The following is a 6,752-nucleotide window of genomic DNA, read 5'->3' as shown; positions in this document are numbered from 1 at the left end:
CGTATATGTAATCACATATCATTTCTATAATAAGTCATCATTGATCAACAAAATATTTGCTTCACCACCTTGTATTGCTCAATTGCTCTCAATGTTGAAAGGAAACAAAGTGTGAAATTACACTTCCAAATGCTATATCTAACATGAGATCTATTTAATGCAAAACTCTCTTACAAATCCTTCAACAATTACATATTAGATACACATGCAAGTTTTAGATTTAAACAAATAAGCACATAAGACCAAATTTACATGGGAAAACCCTTTTGAGAAAAAACCCACACTCCAAAACACAAAGCTCGATCATATTATTAGTAACAATAATTATAATACAATGTAGAGTCTATGCTCTTCTAGGAGTAGCTACAACAATAAAAAAAATCTAGAGAAATTTTGGCAACGTAACGACGCCTTAGAGAATAATGAACATCTTATGAAATCAACTAAGGCATGTAAATATATATATATATATATATCAACACAAAGAGATAGGCAATCATGATTTCCTAAACCATTTTCAATGCCTAAGAGGTAAGTTGTGTCACAAGCTAATCCCAAGATATGTTGCACATAGCAACTTCCAAAGCAACAAAACCTATTTCATCCACAACAATCATCTTGCCAAATACAATGTAAACACAACATAGAAATTATTATGACCAAGAATAGACACCTTCCTTACATCACACCACTTGTCAAAAGTGAGCTTCGCTATAAATGCCAGCTACTAAATAATAACTCATCATGACGTAGTCAAGGTTAGAGGGTTTGAAATGGACTGTCCAACCTTGCAACCTAGACATACACGGAAATATAACAAATAATTGAATGTGGACAATAACATAAAATTTATTGATAAAGACAAATGATTACATGCTTTTAGGCTCTCACATACACCTTGCATTCAGTCCATTGGCCCAACATTTAGACATATAGATCATCATTGGCTTATTGCAGATAAAATAACAAAATTGAATTCTTCTAGATCAATTTCTCCCAATCTAATGCTCCCTAACTTCTCCCTAGCTATTGTTGATGATCCTATGCCCCCTAATATTTTTAAATATAAAATCTCTTCAATGGAAGTGATTTGTGTTGGCCTCCCTAGTCCCATAGTTGGTGTAATGTGTGCACAAGCTCCGGATGCTTGAAGATGACCTAAATCTAGGTGCAAAGAGGTGCGAACCTATCTGAATGTTGTTTGGCCCTAGATCCACCACCTGGCAAGTTTCATTAGCTTTGTAAGGCTTGAAAAGGGTTCGCATGCTTCTAGAATTGGATTTGGTCTAAAATCTTCCAAGACACTCCTTTGTTTGACCCTCAAGGTTATTTGAAAAGTGTGCCTCGCACTCTACCACGTGTGCTCTAAACTACTTCAGTTTATTCTCAGAGACCCAAGTTGCATCTTCCACTAGTTTGTTCTTCCATTTAGTCAGATATTCCTTGAACTCCTTGTTTCGGGTGTTGCATATGGTTCGCCTATCTATGGTCTATTTGATTTTTTCTAGTGATATTTGTGGTAGCTACTATTGTGGGAATGCTTTTGTGTTATCCTCACATGCTCCCTAAAACTAATAGAGATCCGCAATGTTGAAGATCGGTGAAATGTCCAACCATCCGATAATTCTACTTTCAAAAGTAAACTTCAAGATGATCTTACAAGACCCAAACTTCTTCATCTTCAACTTATTATATGTGCCTACTGAAAATCTCTCCTTCTGAAGATACGCCATGACTTCATCTCCATCTTCAAATTCCTTAGGTCTTTGATTGATGTGTGCTTGCTCCTTGTACTGGTTGTTCATGGTCTCCAAGTTTTGTTTAACCTCCTTGTCGACAGTATTCATATATGTTTCTTAACTCCTCTACCTCCACACTTCTTATCTTGTGGGTTGTTGTCTCGAAGTTTGATCACCCCTCTAGGATGTAATCTGGTAACAATCTTGAATGGTGTTCTTTCAATGCTCTGGTTGACTAAATTGGTGTATGCAAACTCTTCTTGTGGCAAGACCAAGTCCAAATTCCTTATTTTATCTCTTACCAAGCATCTGAGAAAGTTTCACAAGCTCTTTTTTAATTCCTTAATCTACCCATTGGTTTGTGGGTGAAATGTTGATTTGAACTTTAGGTTTGTTTGCATCTTCTTCCATAGTGTCCTCCAAAAGTATCTAGTAAACTTGGTACCCTGGTCTAAAACAATGCTCTTTGGTACTTCATGCAGCCTCGCCACTTCTCAAAAGAATAGGTCAATAATATGAACCAAGCCATAAGTCCTCTTATAAGGAATGAAGAATTCCATCTTAGAGATTCAGTCCACCACAAAAAAATATGGAGTAATGTCATCTTTGATTCCTCAACAATCCAAATACAAATTCCATATTGATATCCTCCCAAGATATTTACAAAATCAGAAGGGGTTATTCTAGTTGACCCCCTTATCTACTTGGTAAGTCCTATACTCTTGAACATATTTTTTAACATCTTTTTAGAGTTGAGGCCAGAAGAAACCTTCCTTCAAGACCACTATTTTGTCAACACCAAAGTGTCCTACCAACCCTCTAGAATGCTTCTCCTTGATCAAGTTCTCCCACATTAAGCTCTTGGGACTACATAGCTGATTTTCATTAAACAACATGCCATCCTGGATGAAATAGTCTAGCCACTTGCTTTTACCCATTACTATTGGTTCTCCACTTGCCTCACATACCTCTACAAAGTCTAAATCATCTTTATAGAAGTGCCTCAGTTCCTCAAATCCCATTACAGTTACCCTCATCTACATCATTAGGTTTCCTCTTTTTCTTAGTGCATCTGCAACCCAGTTTGATATTTTGGTCCAATGTTTGACGACAAAAGCGTAACTATGCATGAACTCTAACCACCACATGTGCCTTTGATTCATCTTGCCTTGACTATTCAGGTACTGGAGTGCTTGGTGGTATGTGTACAATACAAACTCTTTTGGTAGCAAATAGTGCCTCAATTTCTTCAATGCTTGGATTACAACATATAACTCCTAATCATATATTGAGTATCTTCTTTGGGCATTATTCAATTTATCATTGATATAAGCAATTGGTCTCCCCTCTTTGCTTAGGACCACTCCAATAGCATTGCCACTAGCATCACAGTCCACTTGAAAGACTTTGTTGAAATCTGGCAAGGTTAGAACAGTTGCATCACTTTATGCTTTAACAATTGAAAACTTTTTTATGCTTTGAATGTCCACTTGAACTCTTTCTAGTCTCTCCTCATTGTCTTCTTCATAGGTGCACAAATAGTACTAAAATTCTGGATGAATTTCTTGAAAAAAATTCCCAAGCCATGAAAATATATTACCTCTCCAATGTCTACTAATGTAGGCCATTCTACAATTGCTCTCACCTTCTCCAAATCCATCTTCAACTCTTCCATAGAGATGACAAACCTCAAATAAACTAGCTCATTCTTCATGAAATTGCATTTCTTAAGAGTGATCAACAACGTCTCTTCCCTCAACCACTAGAATACTTGCCCAATATGTCAAATATGCTCTTCCCTCATCTTGCTAAAAATCAAAATGTCATCCAAATAAATAATAATAAAAATTCCCAAGAACTCCTTCAATACTCCATTCATCAACTACATGAATGTGCTTGGTGCATTAGCGAGTTCAAAATGCATGACCAACCACTCATATAATCCTTCATTGGTCTTAAATGTAGTCTTCCACTCATCACCTTCCTAGATTTTTCTCTGGTTGTATTTGCTCTTGAGATCTCTTAGTTAAGTATCTTACACCACTCAAACAACCCATCATGTCATTTATTTTTGGCAAAGGAAATCGGTGCTTAATTATGATCTTGTTGAGGGCTCTTGAGTGAGTACACATCCTCCACTCTTCATCCATATTTGGTGTCAAAACAATAGGTACTACACATGGGCTTAGGCTCTCCTTGTTCAATTCTTTCTCTAACAACTCATGCACTTGTATGCTTAACTCTACATTCTTTGTCGATGTCATTCGGTGTGCTACCTTGTTAGGCAAACTCGACCCTAGTAGTAGGTCTGTGTGATGGCTAATACTCTGGATTGGTGGTAATCCTTCTGGGACAATCTTTAATACAACATCTTGGAATTCTTCAAGCAACTATGCAACCTCCATCTATAGTGCCTTTGTTCCCCTTGATTGGCAATTTTGGAATCCCTATTACTACATTTCCAAGGAATGAGTGTGAAATAGGTGTTCTCATGCTTCAATCCATCTAGGAACTTCATTTCATCCACCAAATAGATCATTGCACCACCACATACCACCTTCTTTTGTTCTCCTTCCAAAGGAATCAAGATATGCACTTCTTTCCATCCTTGGTTATGGTGTAAGTATTCTTTTGTCGATCATGTATGGCACTTCTATCATACTACCAAGGCTTCCCCAACAACAGGTGACAAGCATCCATTGACATGATATCACACAATACTTCATCCTTATACAAACAAATGTGAAATTTGACTAGGCACTCCTCACTTACCAAAATTTTATGGTCATCTTGTATCAAGGCAATTTGGTATGGGTTTGGGTGCTTAATCCTCTTCAGGTTCAATTTTTGTACCATCTCCTTGAAGAACAAATTGTTTGTGTTGTCATTGTCGATGATAACCTAACAACGCTTTCCTCCCAACATGATCTTGGTCCAAAATAGGATTCTCCTATGTGTTGGTTCATATTTGGCTTTCTTATGCAATAGGGCTCTCCTCATGACCAATGATTTACCTCTTTTTAGGTGTCCTATTGACGCAGTCAAGACAAGGAGATCCAATGAAGGACAGCCCAACCTTGCATCTTAACACATAAATCATGCAAAACATGTTGGTAACTGGTAACCAGATGCCAGAAACAACAAAAAGAACAACTAGTAACATAACAAAACACATAACTGGTAAATAACTTGAATAAATCTTATTATAATATGAAGAGTTACACATGCCACATGTTGCATCACAGTCCAAGATACAAATAATGCTTACAACACAATTACAAAATCCACAGATCATCCACACATCTTATCGGCTTCCGGAAACACCCTGCCAGTTCTACCCTAATCCGGACCTCAGCCTTTCGGCTTCAGTCCAACCAGATCAAAATCGCGCCGGATCTACATCTTCGCTCTATCTCAGAACTCTGTCTCTATCTTCTAACTTCTATCTTCTCAAATGATTCACTAGCTTCCATATATACCATCCACAAATAATTACAACTCGATCAAGTTGGCCCAAAGATCAACTGGTTCATGAAATGTGCAACAATAACCTGTCAGCTCAAATCACTAAGAACAAACACAAAAACATAAAATGATGTGCAAACCTCTGAGAATACCGACAAGGCCCAAAGAAACATCTCCAGTGATCCGCAAGTCACAGAGGTCAAACGCAACCCGATCCAACTTCGCTAAACACACTGCCAAACTAACCGGTAAGAACATGTCAACCGAGCCAATACCAAAATCGATAACTCACTAGGAACAAAGCCAAATGCCATCAAGCTCGAACACGACAAAGATCATGAACACAAGGGAATAAACCCAAAACCACAACACTAAACACTCAAACCAGAAGAAATGCCATGCTCTCAAGAAATTCCACTGAAAACTGCCCAACCAGTAAGAACTAGACTGGTGCTCCTACATCAGACTCTCGGGGTTAATTGAAAAGTGAGTCCCATCACTTGATTCGGTTCGGCGATCTATCAGTAGGTACTTAAAACTGCCTCAGGGGAGTTCGGCGATCTGACTACATCTTTTGGTTGCCTCTCCACAACGATCTACCAGTCCAAACTGCAGCCTGCCTCAATAGACAATCTACAGGTCCAAACTGCAACCTGCCTCAATCGACGATCTATTCAAGTCTCCACTCACTAATTGCCTCAAACTCAAGCTCTAGGATCGGCGGTCTACCTATGAGCCTTGCTCTGCCTCATGTTCGGTGATCTGAACAAGTCCACAAGTTGCCTCAACTTTCTCTCCAACCAACCGGTGCATAACTGGGTCTTCCTCTAACAATAGGTTCACAAACTAGCTCTAATACCATTTGACGCAATCAAGGTGGGGAGATCCAATGAAGGACAGCCCAACCTTGCAGCTTAACACATCAATCATGCAAAACATGCTGGTAATTGGTAACCAAATGCCAGAAACAATAGAAAGAACAATCGGTAACATAACAAAACACATAACTGGTAAATAACTTGAATAAATCTTATTACAATCTGAAGAGTTACACATGTCACATGCTAGATCGCTCTCCAAGATACAAATAATGCTTACAACATAATTACAAGATCTGCAGATCATCCACACATCTTATCGGCTTCTGGAAATAGTCTGTCATTTCTAACCCTAATTCGGACCTTAGCCTTTTGGCTTCAGTCCAACCAGATCAGAATCCCGCCGGATCTACATCTTCACTCAATCTCATAACTCTATCTCTATCTTCTAACTTCTATCTTCTGAAATGATTCACCAGCTTCCATATATACCATCCACAAATAATTACAACTCAATCAAGTCGGCCCAAAGACCAATCGGTTCGTGAAATGTGCAATGGTAACCTGTCGACTCAAATCACTAAGAACAAACACAAAAACATAAAATGATGCGCAGACCTCTGGGAATACCGGCCAAGGCCCAAAGCAACATCTCCAACGATCCATATGTCACAGAGGTCAACCGCAACCCAATCCAACTTCGCTCAACACACTGCTAGACTAACCGGTA

Source organism: Cryptomeria japonica, chromosome 5, assembly GCF_030272615.1.
Source record: "Cryptomeria japonica chromosome 5, Sugi_1.0, whole genome shotgun sequence".
Lineage (NCBI taxonomy): Eukaryota > Viridiplantae > Streptophyta > Pinopsida > Cupressales > Cupressaceae > Cryptomeria > Cryptomeria japonica.
This window is presented reverse-complemented; position numbering follows the sequence as displayed.